Source organism: Pyxicephalus adspersus, chromosome 2 (assembly GCF_032062135.1).
Source record: "Pyxicephalus adspersus chromosome 2, UCB_Pads_2.0, whole genome shotgun sequence".
In the NCBI taxonomy this organism is placed as follows: domain Eukaryota; kingdom Metazoa; phylum Chordata; class Amphibia; order Anura; family Pyxicephalidae; genus Pyxicephalus; species Pyxicephalus adspersus.
In genome coordinates, this window is record NC_092859.1 from 28995411 (window position 1) to 29012220 (window position 16810).

The window sequence follows — 16810 nt, forward strand, 5'->3', positions numbered from 1 at the left end:
TTATGGAAAGTATAGGAGGAGAAGCTGGAACACACAATGGTGAGTGCATACACCCCAATCTCCCAAATGGAAAGGAAAAGAAGAGGAAAATATGACAAGGAGATCTCACTGCGTGTGTATCACAAAGCACAAGAAGTCAGGGACTGCCTGAGCTCACAGGTTCTGAAGGCAAGAGGGGTCCAACCCATTACTAGCAAGGTGTACCTAATAAAGTGGCCAGTGAGGGTATATAAATAATTACAGTCCTATTTATTTGGGTTTGGAATATCTGCCTGGAAGAGGGCTTTGAAATATCAGTTTTAGGTGAATCAACAACTCCAATCTGCAACCAGAAACCATGTGTGCTGCAAATATACATACAGGTGGTATAATATCTTAAAGAGACCCTGTCCACAGACTATTTATTTCATCTTCTGATAAGATTATATGTGCATTTAATATATTTTATGCATGTTATCTACCTGTAATAGCCCTGAGATTACTGACAGCCCCCATTATGGATCTGATGTCAGCAGTCCCAGCAGACTTAGAGCTGTCCTTCAAGTTAAATTCTATAGAATTAACATTCTCTCCTCTCCTAGCAGCTACATGACAGTAATTTCCTGTAGGCACATTGGAAATGTATAAAAATATTGTAAAGTTTTGCCTGCAGTTGTTAGGGACTTTTTAACACCCATTTGTGTGAATATAAGATATATGTGCATTGTATTGTAAAGCAACAGACCTTCTTTCCAGCATACCACCAGACAGACATATATTGTTTTATTTATTAAAGCTCATTGGATGAGCTACTTTAAAGAAATCACATTAAATACATACATAGGCATACATGGATCCCTAAGGTGACTTGATGCTAGACAGATCTAATCAGCTTCATGGTATTTACATATATACCGGATTTTTACTATCTCCTCTTCCCGTCATGGCTCTCTACCCTTCCACCATCTAAGACAAGGGCAATGGCTCACCGCCCTGGCAGATAAAAACAAGGAGCCCCAGGATCTAAATCAGGCAGACCTCAGGTACCAAGGTCAAACTGTTTCCATTACAGCTACAATAATATATCTATGAAGTGAGTTATTTGCAGTAATGGAGACTGTGAGCACAGCTGTAGGACGCCTCAGGAATCCTAATGAAGGGACGTCGCTTTCTGTAAGTTCCCTGATCCCCCCGTGGCGCCGATGCTGAGATATCTCGCCTGGCTTGTTCACGGGTGAGCGGAACAAGATGCTTCCCGGACCACGGCAGCTAAAACTGCCAGTGGGCACGGAGAGTCAAAAATAATTACAAAGCCCATGCCTCAGTAAAAATGATAAGGCTCTGCGCCAGGGACAAACTGGGCACTGACCAAGCCAATAAGGGAAAAGAAAATCGGGCTTAACGGGTCAAAGAAAGAGGGATGTCTCGGCAAGATTGGAGATGGAAGATGGACCATTAGGGATGAGCAGACAATTTTGCCAAACTAATTTAACTGTGAATTTCCTAGTATCTTCCAGCTTCTTGTGAGTCTGGGTGGGGTGTGACTGAGAACATTTTAGCAGGCACTCAGTTTGGGTCTGCATAGGGTCCAATAAGGCCTGGTATGGACTTAATATTGCTCACTCATGCATCTCCTATATTTGTTGAATTCCCCACCCTGCTCTGCTGCCTAGGATTGTCTGTCAGTGGGAAATGGAATCCGGCACCATAGGCACCTTATCCATGTTCCTTTTCCAGTGGGTTTAGCTGGTCATGTTTTCCACCACAATAGAAAATAGTAGTAATAAAATAGACAGGCATACAACAGTCTGATACCCCTGGAACTGGTATATGCTAAAGAGTCTTATGGAGGTTTCAGCATCAGGTACAACAGGGTTGTACAGAGTAAGATAAGCATGCTACATCTTTTATTGCTACTGATATCCTGCAGCTTTTTTGCAGCAATTAACAAAGCTCATGCTCCCTTCTGATTAGAGTAATGTAGGTCTGACTTAAAAGGGGTGGCAGATCTCTGCAGAGAAACCACGGCTTCTACATGAAGAGGAATTGTCATTCTTTACAGAATTGGGGGATCGTTTTTTCTACTGTGATTGAACTGAAAGACTTTCCACCATGTTTGTTAATACAAAAAGAAGCAATGAAAATCTCTGTCACCCCAAGCTAGGGTTGGTTGGGGCCTTACCCCCAAAGACATGACACCTTGCAAGTTATATTCCATGAGGAGGTTCATTAAAATGCCTGCATGTATCCTCTCAAATATCAAACCAACATCCTTAGGTTAGATGTATTCCTGCCAGGATCGCCCCCTTCCTATTATCAATCATTAATTATTGATGAGGCCATGTAATTACCTAAAAGTTCATTTAGCAGGCAGGACAGCCGAGGAGCTGAGGAGATTCCATGTACTTTATGTGTAAACCCAATCATCAAAATCTGATATGAGATTGATCCTGTTAATAGCTATTTAGATCCACAACTTTCATTAAAAGAACTCCTGGCCATCCAGCTATGAAGGTTCTTATTGTTGGGTGACAACGCTCTGCCTCTGTCTTTAAATTAATCATATTTGTTGCCATTCTATCACATGGGCTTCCAATACAGACCGCAAATGGCTGTTTTAGTACAAAAGCATGGTATTCTGTTCTTCATCAGAAAATCCACATTGAAAAAACTCCATGCAGCTATTGTAAAGTTGCTAAGTAAATGTAGACGGGAAGTGACTGGAAAGAATAAAAAAGTTAAAAACAGTATTTTATTTTTAAACAATGGCTATCAGTATACACATGATTTAGCAAAATAAATGTAAAGGTTTACATCTCATGATACCCCATACAATCATTTCACAAAGTATTTCCCAGTAGTCCACTCTGCACGATTGCTGGTCATTGGAATCACATGCTGGCTTCTCATACATCTCAGGGACTGTAGTGGAGGGATATAGCCAGAGGAATTCCTATTGTCACCCCATTGCGGCACACATTACAAAGACAAATGACCGCAATACGATTCTCTCATGCATTCTGAATAACACAGAATAAGCAAATAATTGTGGTTGGCTGCATGTGTAACTGTCAGTATGGGAAAGGGCAGACACAAGCTACAGCAGACAGTAGTATGTCTGGGGAGACATGAAAATTAGCCGAGGATTTAACCCTATGTTGCTTTACTCCAGAATAAAAATAACAGCTTTGGATGGCACTGCCCTTTAAAACGTGCAGACTGGGAGGGGAAGCACTCAGGCTTTCTTTTGCTTAGTAGTAGTGTAGTGATGTCTAACACAGTAAACATACTTACAAGGTTGGAAAGTACAAGGACACTGTCATTGGTTTATTCATTGTCCAGCTTTCCCACCAGATTTCTCCCCAGCACCTTTTAGCCAGGCGCACCACCCGGCACTGCTAAGCAACCACCCAGCTTTTTTTGGGTGGTAACTGATGAGTTATGTCACAATACTGGGGCCACCACCCATATACAATTTCTTCCTACCCAGCTTAAAAAAAATTCTGGGTTGAGCACCGTTTTGCTTGTAACTGCACTAAGGGTTGCAGTGGAACCTTTATTTGGTTGTGTTGTCTAGCAGGGGTGCTTGGATCAAAAAATCTGCTTGAATAGAATTGCACATTATTTGATTAATCATATATGTATATAAGTTTGTATTCTGATTTTCTGGGAACGTGACAGGTTCTGCTCCCAAAGGATACATTTTAGCCCCAGATATACCCGCAGTCCATTGGCAGCTGCTTTGGCTGGCCAGCAGGTATTCCAGCTTTTCTTGCTGTCTAAGCTAAAGAAGACCCGATTTAAGTAAGCAAGATGCTTTTTTTTCTCCTGAAACCATAAAGGAATTATTCATATTACATTTCCAGAAGGACCTGGGCACACACAATGTGCGGCTCTCAAATTACATTGATTAAATGAAACCTGGTTAAATGTGATGTCGTGCCAGCTGTGCTTCTGCAGCATTATCAGATAATGTTCATCTGGTGCTTCCCCTCCCTTTGTTTAATTATATCAATATATAACATACGCCCAGGCTGTGTATCCTGGAGCGGGTAAGGTCTGGAAGAACTACAAATCTCACCATGTGATGGAAGGTGGGACATCTACAAGGCACTACTAGTGGGTTTATACCCTGCTGAACACTAAATATTAGCAATATACTTGTGCATACCAGGCTGTCCTATAACCTAACCTGGCACATATATTACAGTATTATTACCATTACCTGCAGATATGCCAAGACCGGCTGCACCACAACAACCTATGCTGTTCATATCCCGTCAGGTAGGCCCTTGTATTAAAAACAACTCTAAAGTAAATTGTACAATTAGATTTTAACATATACACCCAACTTAATATCCACCTACCTAATATACCTACCTCCACCTTCCTGTGAGAGCAATTGTGTCCGGTTTCTTAACATGACTGTGCCATCCAATAGGCAGAGTATGACCCAGTGCCCTCAGTACAAGACATGGCCCCCTCTATTCCTCTGCAATACAGGTTTGTGGCAACAAGAGCTGAGGAATGTTGCTGTTACCCAGCGGTGCCAACACATCAGTGTGAGACAGGAAGTATTAAATTATCATTTCATTAAAAGAAAATAGTATTTTAAACCTTCTTCAAGCACAAACTACTTTCAATCTCTACCTTTTAGGGCTAGGGGACTTAAATGAGATAAAAAATGTGTGAAGCACTGCATGATCCTATGGTAACTGTAAGTGGGTTTGGGCTAGGCTGGACTTTAAAGCGGAACTTTCATAAAAAAAGAACTTGACAAGTCCACAAACCAAGTCCTGTGCTGGCTCAACTTTCCTCTTCTCTCCAGCACTCATCATAGCGTCAACCTCTGCCATCTCTTTTCTTCTTTCTTCTGGGTTCTTCACAGGTCATCCAAATTTCGCAATGATGGCACAAGATCAGGTGACATGCCTTCCTGAAAAGCCAGTCTCGGGTATGTACAGAAAGAACAGCCCATAGCCTCCTGGGATATGTGACGTATGTATCCCGGGAAGCTGCAGGTTTACCTTTCACAGACGGAAGATAGAAGAGGGCACCCCAAAAAATTAAAAAACAAACAAACACATTTTTACATTATACAAAATAGTTAACAATTCTCTTTATATAATTTTACAAATGTGGTGATAGGTCCTTTTTTCCATTTCTTCCTCTCCATTACATAGGGAGAAGGTAGATAACACTGTGTGTGCTTTCTCCTCAATTAGCCTCTCAGAAGAGCAAATATGTAATTTTGTTATATCTAGTATTAGTAGTTGCATTAAATTGAACCTATTTTTGTAATGTTGAAGACGTTTCACAGCCTATCAAAGCTGCTTCTTCAGTTCTACCAGTGTAGTTAATACCACAGTATTTATAATCATACAACATAAACACCTCATCCAATCATCATGGAATGTGACACTGCAGATGCTGATTGGCCATGATCAGGGGATGTGAAATTAGCAAAACCCCACCATTGGTGTCAGGAAGTCTGCACAGGTGTTAAATCTTTGAATGGCTAAAGGTATGAAATGTTGTCAAATATATTGGTATATTTTTGTATTTTTTAACAATTATATTCATTATTGATATTTTATTACTTATTTCTTGTAATTATATTTTTAAAATGTGGCTTTAGTTTTAGTGCTTTTAATGTTTTCCTATTAGTGCTTTCCAAAGAGATCGATTGTCTGTACAGATTATCTATGATGGTTGAGGATTTATGAACATATTGATTGGTTTTGCAGTCACATTGATCAGTTTCATCTTTCCTGCTAGCTGCAGTAATAAAATGGCACTGTGTATGTGACACCGACACGCTTTTCACTGGATATACCGGCTCATTAGGCTGCTAAGATAAACATATATGCAGGGCTTTTTCATCCTGACATTAGAAGTTTACCATCACAGATGGCTTCACGTGTACTGGCTCAAGATAATTCAGTATAAAACTTCAGAGATACAAAGTAGTCATTTACCTTCAAAGCAATAAAATAAAACTTCCCCCCAAGCCCCCACTCTCATTTATTTTGTATCAAAATATTTAAATATATTTATCTATCTATATCTATATATATATTTTATATATATATATATATATATATATATATATATATATATTAAAGAATGTCTTTTAATCCAGCAGATGCCAGGAATTCCTAATTCCTCTACAACAGTAATTCTCCAACTTTTTAACGTGGGGGAACCCTTAAAATAACTTTCTGGTCTTCATGGAACAACTGCAATAATTACTATATCCACAGGTCACAGTATATTAGTGTGATGGTCAGTAGGAAGATTGTTGTTGGCCATTGGGGATAATGTCATCCTTACAGATCACTGGTGTCAATTAAACTGACCTGAGAGTCACAAACTGCTCATTGCTCATGAAACCCCTACCAACCTCTGGAGGAATCCTGGTTGAGAAACATTGCTCTACAATGAATAAACAAAAATGGTGCATTCACAAAAAACACATGGAATGGTGCCAAAAGGTAAAATAATAAGGCATGCAGGTGCAGCAGGAAACGAGCATGCACATTGTGTACATGATCTAATGATGGAAATGGATTCTGTCCATTATGTAATGAAGGAAACAAATGCTCATATGATGGCAGGTTGCCAAACTAGTTCCACTGAATGATTCCTCTACTGACACAGAAACACCAATGCGCATTGTTTTATGATCACAAGCTCTGAAGGCACTTATAGATAAGATTTTTTTATGGACAATGTTTGGCTTCTTGTCTATGGACAGCAGCAGATGCTCTCAGACACCCATGGGTGACAGAATGTGAGGGGAACAGCTGCTGTCTCTGCTGGAACAATCTGTACTGTTTCTTCCATGATAAGTGGTTGCTGGAGATGCCAGTTCACTTTCTTAGCATAAACATTCATTTTTAGCAGAAGAAACTTTGCATATTTATGGAACTTCCAACCAATGGAAAAGCCCAAAAGGTTATCAGTTCATTATCTTTTCCTAAGGCTAGAATAGAATTCATTTGAAGTATGCTTTTGTATCTCCAACTGCCAAGATGTAAAAAATTCCAAATTTTAGTTCCTATGCATGACAGCTTTTACTAGCCAGCCAGAGCAGAGCAAATCTTGAACCAAAGGAAACAAAAAAAAGCAGAAACTGTTTACTTAGCAAAGTGAATGTCCACTTAAAGTCAGATTGTGGCCAAACTCCCCAGTCCTGGTCATCCCACCTTTCATATATCGTATATTTTTGTGACTACTTACCATTTTCTGATGTCACATGGTATGCAGGTTCTATGCCATTTCCCTGGCACTAAAAGTTTACATTAAATTGTACTGAAACATAACAAGTGTTGGGTTTTGGTTTGATGAATGAGGTAAAGCAGTGATCACTTTAAATATCCATTACTATACAAGCAAAATATATCAAATTGTGGACTGGAGAATAGAAGTAAACAAAGCTAGACTTCAGACTTTAAGTTTTTCTTTATTAGATTGGAGTTCCCCTTTGCTTGTTGACATAAATAAATAATAAGAACACTGAAGTTCGTTAAACAGCAATGACAGCCGCACATCCGTTCACCCTGGAAAGCCCCTTGACAACATCCCTGGCCTCCTCATTAGGTTACTGTGTACAATGTACTATCTCTCGCCTATATAAACATTTTTGCTGCCAAGCCTATTTTAGTGATCCGGAGGTAAGTAACACTGACACAGTACATTGTCTGCCATCCTGTGTCCTCTCCGCTCCTAATTTCATTTATTTCAAATTATTTTATTCAACCCAGACTCCAGTGCATGGCCTGACAACGCCGGTCATTAGCTGGAAAATACAATAACCCCATCCCTGATTGAGGTCCTTCCTGCTCAGGGAAATCTCTCACTCTCAGCACAATTAGTAAATATTCCCCAGTCTCTCTTTACCTCTTGATGGCAGTTTAAATCCTAAATAGATGACATGCAGCTTGCTGAAACACTGTGTATCATTAGCATTTGACATGTTTTCCCATTTTTCCATTCTGTTATAGTTCCTGCTGCTGATCTCCTGATCTTTTTAAGCCATTTGATCTCTGCATGCACTCCTTCCAGCATCAGCTCTATATATATTATGCTTCTGCACTGGTTTCCTGAGTGGACCATGCATGAAGAATGTTTATCAGCAGGGCTTCTTGTAGTCTCCAACATAAGAAAGGAAGACAATTCATGAGTACAATTGGGAAACATTGTTCACCCAATATCAGAAAATTACTTAATAGAGACCTTCATGGCAGGATTATTTTATTAATTCATCCTTTGTTCCATCTTCCTTCCGGCATGGACTGCACACTGGCTGTGGCCATCGTGCTTTTTCTTCTTCAGGTAATGGACCCTGATCCGGCACTCCACTCATGAGCAGTAAGATTGGCAATTTTTTTTTTCGTTCAATACGTTTGAACGAGAAAAAAATTGGGGGTTAACAAAGATAATATGAAGGGGGGGACACAAAAAATATAATAAATGTGCTAAACAGTCCATTTAATGTCAATATCCTAGAATCCAAAGAGTGGTAGAGTTTTCATTGACGTTGGCACTATTTTTTTTTAAACAGCCTGCAGCCTCCTGGGAAATGTGACATATGCTGTGGGTTTCCCCTTCATGGCGGTGAAGACAGAAGGGGATGAGACCTCCCCTTCAAATTGAAATAAAAGGTAGCGATTTTTTAGGTAGGGAAAGCTCTATTAGATGTTCAGATCGGGCATGCACATAAAGAGGCGCCAAGAGCCTCCTGGCTCTGCATACAATTAGGTACATTAAGTACTGACAAACATTTTAAATGTTTTTCAGTAAATCTAGATTTTTTTCTTTATATAAAAGTGTTGTCTACCCTTTTAGGTAAAGTAACATTTTTGGTTCCAGTCTGCCTTTAGTACAGATCAAGTACAGATTATAATAACAATACTGTAGAGGTCTGAAAGTTTTAAACACTCTACTGGGACAAAACACTGTCCGTTAGTTTGATGAATTTCTTGTTTTTCATCTTATCTTGTCACGAGTCTGACCTTAGAAGACTCTAATTAGCTGTGATCCCGGAGCCTCCTCTAGGAGGATGGCTTCTGCCTTGTATGTCCAATACACACAGCTGCTGTATGTTCTGAGGATATTTTTATTAGCGTTTTCCCATTTAACAATAAAAAACAACTATTTTTTGTCAGAATGGTAATTAAAGAGGCAGTTTCATGATAAAGGAAGGGCCACTTTCCCAAATAGAATATACTTACCCATTCCAGGGATCTGAACTGAAACAAAATAAAAGAAAGTTAAAACTGTTTTGTGGATGAAATGAACCTTTGTTCACACTAAAAGAATTTTTTTGCCATGTATTATACTGCAATGTACAGCCACCTGCATTGCTACAGTTGTAACACTGACCACATTTATTACAATGAAAGGAGAAACACATACATATGGACAGACCTGCATGCAGCAAGTCATTGTAGCAACACATTGGATTATATTGCATATACTGAGAATATCACACATTGCTGTGCCCGATGTTCCTGTGTATTGTACAGTTGTGAGGCACAGTGTTCCAGACTGCAATGCACATCGTGTATATAAAGCCTAAATGTAATAAATTATTTGTTTTGTTAATAGTTTCTGCTAACAGTATAATAATATTTGTCTCCAAGTTCAAACATTTAACCGGGTAAAAACACAAGTCACAAATTAACTTTTATACTGAGAAATCAGAATTCAAGCATAACTTTTATTTAATTGTAATTCAGTTGTTCCTATTTTCAGCTTTTCACTTCCTTTTTGCATCTTCATGTATACAAATCGCATTGATTCCTGTTAAGAGGCTGTGAAGAAGCTGTCTATTGTTATACTGCATGCACAATAACATTCTGTTTGCAGCAGTGCAGCTTTTTATGGGTTGCAGTGTCAGTCTGCCAGATACTTAAGGGAAGGAATTTATTTAATGCCTCAACAGGTTCTTTTTTGTTTTTGTTTTTTTAAATTAAGCCCACACGGCTGTAATTTAGTCCTAAACCATCCTACAGTTTTCGTCACAAATTGTCATCATTCTGCCAACTTGAATGCCATCCAGCATTACATAAATCGAAAGACTGGGGACATACTGTGTGTACAGAGTGTCAAATGACCTAACCATGACACCTTTGGTTCACTGTGTAATGGTACAAACAGTCATATTGATGTCATTACATCAGCAATGTGATTTGCATCATTTGGAAGTTTGGTTAGCTTCAAAACTTCAGAAATAATTAAAAAAAATTATAGTATACTGCTTAGGAGATTGTCAAGGGAGAGAGAATTTTATCCTCTATAGTAAACCAGATACACTGTTTTTTTTTCCTCTATTGGATTTTTCCTACAGTCCTTTTAATTTGAAATCCATTTACCAAATGAAGGAACACTGTTCACATTTACATGGAGCCACTGATCCAGCTCGCAAATTACAGGCATGTCTTGGGCTGACTTCAGCAGAGTAAATGCTGATTCCAGAAGAATCAATAAAAGCACCAGAACTTGTGGGAGATGCAGCCATCATAATGTAGGCAAAATATTGTTCCAGATTAGCAAATTGTGATTTTGCAAAATAATCAAAAATTTGTTTTATTTTTGAAGCTACCTTTTAGTTACTTCAATCAGGTATTTTACATTTTCACAAGGAAGTTTGTGAGATAGAACAAAGGCACCCTGACCCTGTGTCTGCCATCTCCCTGGCACATGCCCAAGCTCTAGTCATGCACATTCCACTGTGCTGCTATCTTTTCACAGTTAGTGTGAAGAGGCCTCTGGAATTCCTGGATAGAAGGTGTGAGCAGATGGGATAATTAGGGATAGTGACAGGAGCACTGTGAATGCTGAAGAAAGGAGACATATTTGGTTTTATTCTATTCTTCCTTCATTTTTATCTTCTTTTCTTTCTTCCTTCTTTCCACTTGTCATCTGACTTCTTGTCTGATTTTGTCTTTTTTTCCTTACCTGCCACTCTTCCAACCTTTCCTTCTTTTTATCTGTCTTTCCTCTTTTTCTTTTGATTTCTATTCTTTTTTCCTTTTCTCATTTTTCATCATTTTTCCTCCTCCTTGCGTAATTATTTCCTTCCCTCTGTCATTGCTCTTGCCTTTCTTTTCTTTCTTTTCTCCTATTTTTTTCTTTTCTCCATCATTCTTCTTCCTTGCTGACTTACTTACTTCCCACTGTTATTCCTCTTGTCTTTTTTTTCTTTCTTTTCTCTTCTTTTTCTTTTTGTTCTCTATCATTCTTTTTTTTCTTCCCTGCAGACTTACTTTCTTCCCTCTGTCATTCTACTTGTCTTTTTTTTCTTTATTTTCTCCTCTTTTTCTTTTTGTTCTCTATCATTCTTTTTTTTTATCCTTGCTGACTTACTTCCTTCCATTTGATTTTCCTCTTGCGTTTCTTTTCTTTCTTTTCACTCTTCTTTTTACCATTTTCTTCTTCTTTTCCTATTTCCTTCCTTCCCTCTGTTAATCTTCTTCCCTCCTTGCTTCCTTTCTTTTCAAGTTTATATAGCTCTACATTCCTCCTAGCCTGTGCTCACATCAAGACCTTTATGTTCTTCCATATTCCAGATAAAAGTTACCAGGCTGCAGGTACACATTAAAATTACCATATTATAATTAATTATCCATTATTACAAAGGAACAAATCTCTTTAAAGCCAGAATAACCATTGAACACTGCATTATGCTTTCATGCTTTCCTAATCCAGGTCTGCAGGATTATTAAAACTTCATCAATATCTATTTTATTCTGGTCTCCCCATAGTCAGACATTTAACCGGCTTAAATTTCACTTTTCTGGGCAAATGAGTGAAATTAAATTAAAGCTGGACCTTATTTTGTCATAATGTATAGGGTATTGCAGATTACTTAGCTCATAGTGGACAAGTTAATCCTTTAAATAGCATGTGCAGATTTCACTACAAATCTGCAGGTAAAGAGATTGGTTTGTGTGGCAGCCAATTCCAGCTGAAGGGTTCACTATGGATTATATTTATGCTTTTCATAATAATATATAAGGGTAGTTTCTGAGTTTAAAAAGGTTTAATGGCTGTGAAATAAGATTTTAAGAAAATATACTGTTGTTATGTTGTATAAATCAGATTTGCAGGTTAGAGATCCTAGTAAAAGCTCTGTAAAACAAAGTCCTTATAGTCAATATTATTTTTGCTGTCATTAGTTATATCTTTTCAGCAGCCTTAAGTGTTTGCTGCAAGGCTTTGATGTAGCAGACAGCTTCTGTTATTCAGCTTGGAAGTCTGCTATCCTGATATAAACAAAAAGCAGTTGCTCATACTTGAAAAACAGGAAAGAAAATGGGCTTGTGTTTGTCATGGCCTCTGAAAATCATTTCTAAACTAATGTAGGGATAAACGGAGTGTACAGTGCTGCATAATATGTTGGTGCTATATATATACTGTTTATTAATAATAATTATTAATAACATTAATAATGTACCAAGGTGCTGTAATGGGCACAGGCACCAAACACTCTCCAAACCATCCTATGCTAATAAGACTAGAAGAGGCTGCAGCAATGAATCCAAAGGGAAACCAAGAAGCTGCATGTAATAACACTTATCATTGCCCTCTCCCAGGTAGATGAACTTTTGGTGCATTTATATATCTGACATCCTTTAGTCAAGAACAGTCAGGCAACTAGCATTTTTAGAAGACGGTCAGCAGTGGCACCCCTATATTTCTCCCAGTACAGGTTTCCTTAAAAGCCTTAAAATACAGCTAACGAAAACGTCTATTTATCTCCTTCAGGCTAGCGCACACATCTTTAGAAAGGGGGGCGGCCAGGCGTTCGCCCGGTGGTAATAGAAGCTCACCAGAGCTATTAGCATTCATTCCACTCAGTGCATCGATACTGGCTGATTTTTAATGCAGACATATGTTTCCATTTGCCCCCAAAATCTGTTTCCTAAGACAGGGATTTACACAGAGGTTATTTGTCCTTCACGCGAGAAGGGATCGCAAGCGGCTCCTACAGAAAGGGATTAAACGTGAATTGTTTAACAGCAGTAAATGGCCTGGAACTTCATCAAAGCGCCATCCCTGGTATCGTTCTTCAAACGCTCTTCATGTTAACCCTTCTGCCACCGGATGGTACTCAGCTCTCACAGGGAGAATCTGAGGCATAGAAAGCAGAACCTACATGGGTAAAACAGCAAATAAAACAAATGTGAACCTTGGAAGAAGTAATTGTAAAAATCTAAACCCCCCAAAAAAATGTAATATAATGCAGCATTTCCATTTTGGTGATGTTTCCAGTAACATACTTTCTGTACTAGGGGATCACAATCTTTCAACAATCATTTACTGTACTGTATCTATGAAAAAGCATTATCATACTTGTACAAGAAGTTCATTTTTCAAGTTGTGTCCAGCCTGCAGTTTGGATCAAAGCAACATCTTGAGATTCTGAAGGTGCTTGCTTAGGCACATCCTGTACTAAAATGACAACTGTTTCTCAGTTGTGCCTCTATGTTGTCTCTCATGTCCTAGATGGAGACTAAAAGTGACTGTAGCAGCACAGTTTGCTCAGGCATAGTCTACTATTGTTATTAGCAGGAAGCTGATCCACAGAAATGATTTGCAGCTGATGCTGGAGGGAGTGCACCTGTTGATCTTGCCATAAATACAGGATTATGCTCACCTTTTTCACACTTACCACTTCCTCACTAAAGTGCAGACGCCTCTGTCCTGCGCATGCATGCAGATCTGATGCTGGGCATGCCGCTGCTTCCAGGCTTTATCCCGTCCAATCTGCTGGCCAACCAGAAAAAAGCCTCTTGACCAGCACTGACTATTTAGCTAGCTCACACACTGCACTCAGTGTTCGTGCAACGTGTCTCCATTGCGCCTAGCCCCTAGTTCTGTTGAGCTAGTTCCTGTTCATCTGGTTCCCAATGCAGTGTTTCCTCTGTCCAGCTCCTGTGTTAACCCCTCGTTGTCCAATCTGTTGTTTTCCAGCCAACTTCCCTGTGCTGCTCCAGTGTTCCTGTCTGTGGATATCCCTGCATCTCCTGTGCCTCCTGTTGCTTCCAGTGTCTCCTGTGTTCCCTGTGCCCGCAGTGGGCCCTGTATCACTGGTGTCTGTCTCCTGGATCCCTGGCAATTCACCCCTGGCTTGTGACCTGACCTCTCTTGCTTGCTGCCTGCCTCAACCCTGGCCTTCTTCGACTATCCTTGTGCTTTGCGGTATTGGTACCGTGTTTTGTCCACCTTGTGTGCCCAAGGACCGCAATCTGGCGCATGATCCTCACCATCAGAGGCTCTGGTGAAGACCTGATTACTACTTAGACTCTGCGCCTTGGCCCTTCCCAGGGCTCACACACTTCCATGAAAGCCGTAGCGCCCCCTAGTGGCCCTGTCTCTCTGTTCATGACAACCTTATACTCACCTGTCCCCATTCAATCACAGGGTTGCCATCTTCTTCCATCTTCTCTTCCTTGTTACGATCCTTTGTTTGGCCATGTTGATTGGCTGGGCCAGAATAACGTAATTTTATTCCGTCCCAGGAGCCACAGGGGTGATTTTTGACAGTTCAAGGTAGTAATCAGTCAGGTAAACATTCTTATCCCTGGTCACAAATTTAGCTCCACTTGAAGGACCTTGTCCTGAGTGATGACACCGTGTCCCAGTCTCTAATTTGCACTCTTGCCTTATCACGTCACGTCATGTCACATAGGCTACTGATGGAGATGAATTTTTAAACACTGGTTACATAGACTTAGGTCCATATGATCAAAAAATGACATGTAGCCTCTACTTGACTGCATGTAGCCACCACAAAGAGGCCACTTGTCACCACCATCATTGAGATACGAGGGGGTGCTGAGAAGTTCCTGGCTTTTCCCCTTTCCAGGTCAAATAGAAAAATGAGTGGGGGGCATATGACAGCCTAATATCTCAGTATGTAACTGTGCAAATATCAGGTCTTTACGATTCATAAAACTGTTTTTTCTTTTAGTGATAAGCTGTGATGCCAGAGGCACAAGCAAGTTTCACATCGTTGGAGTTACGGGCCGTCATGAAGTTTTTGTTTCTCCAGGGAAAGTCAGCAAAGGACATTGACACTGAGATGTCACAAACACTGGGGGAGAAGTGTCCTTCCTACAGCACTGTCAAAACCTGAATATCTCGTTTCATGACCGGGCATTTCACCGTTGAAGATGAGCCCCGCAGTGGGCGCCCCCCAACCTCAACTGACCCGGCAACCTGCGATGCTGTCAATGAGCTGATTTTTGAGGACCGGCGAATATCTGCAAAAAAGATAGCCCAGATATATGACATCTCACGGAAGCGTGTTGGGTTTGTTATCACCACTATCCTAGACATGCAAGCTTTCAGCGAAGTGGGTGCCGAAATGTTTGAACAGTGATCAGAAGAAGGAACGAGTTGAAGCATCCAAATCCATTTTGGCCCATTTTGAAGCTGCACAGGACTTTTTGGCTAGGTTAGTGACTGAGGATGAAACCTGGATCCACATCCATGATGCTGAAACTAAGGAACAGTCAAAGGAATGGTGCCACAGCGGGTCCCTGCGGTCGAAGAAGTTCTGAACACAGAAATCGGCCAAAAAAGTCATGGCGTCCGTTTTCTGGGACAAAGATGGTATTTTTTTGGTGGACTACCTACCTCAGGGCTCTAGTATTACTGGACAGCATTATGCTAACCTCCTGATCCAGCTAAAGGAGGCAATTAAGACGAAACGCCGTGGAAAGTTGACCAAAGGGATCTTTTTTTGCAGGACAATGCACCTGCACACAGGAACTTTTCAGCACCCCCTCGTACAAAGAATAAATAAAGAAAAAATTAGTATTCTATGAGAAAACTTGGCAATAGTTTAAACTACAAAGTTCCTTATTGATGGGGTTTTAGTTCCACCTTAGATTTGTACTTTTGGCTCACATCACAGTCTGCAGTGGTTGGCTGATCACACTAAATTTTTGCAAGTAGGCCCAGTTCCAGCCAGATCATTAGGCTTTCTGCCTGCAGGAAGGTAATCAGTTATACTGTGCCATATTATTTATTACTGAATGTTGCATTTAGCCTGCAGTCCTCTGCCACAATAAGATTAGCATTTTTTCAATTAGTCTACACGAATTAAAACACAACATTTATTTTTCGCTCGGAGTGCTTTGACAAGCATTCCGGTTATTGTATAATACCAGAACGTGAGTTTTATGTGCAGCAATTCTTATCAGTGGGAGGATCAATAGGCATAAATATACATGGCATGAAATGGACGTTAGGGATGACTCAATGTATGGCAAAATCTTTTTATCAGGCTGAGCATTCTGCGGCCCTGGCTGTACAGCCGTATCTCTCACGCCATTCCGGCCCTTGTTCTCTGCCATCACCCAGCGTGAGCAGAGTTGCAAAGTGGTTGGGAATTGATTGAGGATGATTGAGGAGCTGGTTATATCCGTCACTGCAGCGGAATGCAGGCAAAGACAACCCCTGTATGGAACTGGCAGGCTTCCCCTGCACCAACCATAGATCAAACTAAATTAAATTGATCCTTTGAAAAATAACAAGATATACAGATGTCAGGCTCACTGCTGCAATGGCCTCAAATTACAAGCGAATGAACTCATAAATGCTTCTGCTTTTCGCAGCTGACACACCACCTATTTATTAGTGTTAAAGTGGGCTTGACTTCAGTTTTTCATGCTCAGTGTGGCATGTTAGGTTCTGTGCAAGTGAAACACTTTTCTCTGCTTTTCTCCCCCCAAGAATGAAGCCATTTTTTCAGGCATCAACTAGGGTCCCACTTTTTCTACTGAGATGGCAGCTCCTGTAAATGTGCCTGTGT

At 40.1% G+C, this 16810-nt stretch overlaps 1 protein-coding gene across 3 annotated transcripts in view; it reads left to right on the top strand.

Annotated features, from left to right (window-relative positions):
* Positions 1-16810, top strand: part of CHRM2 (cholinergic receptor muscarinic 2) — a 171300-nt gene that overhangs the window by 66598 nt on the left and 87892 nt on the right. Inside the window, exon 3 of one of the 3 annotated variants that reach the window (XR_011919326.1) lies at positions 14963-16197. The exons of the other annotated variants lie outside the window; for them this stretch is intronic. The gene's annotated coding sequence lies outside the window, so the exon portion shown is untranslated. Of the gene's footprint in view, positions 1-14962; positions 16198-16810 lie in introns of those variants that run through there. 3 annotated transcript variants of the gene reach the window in all.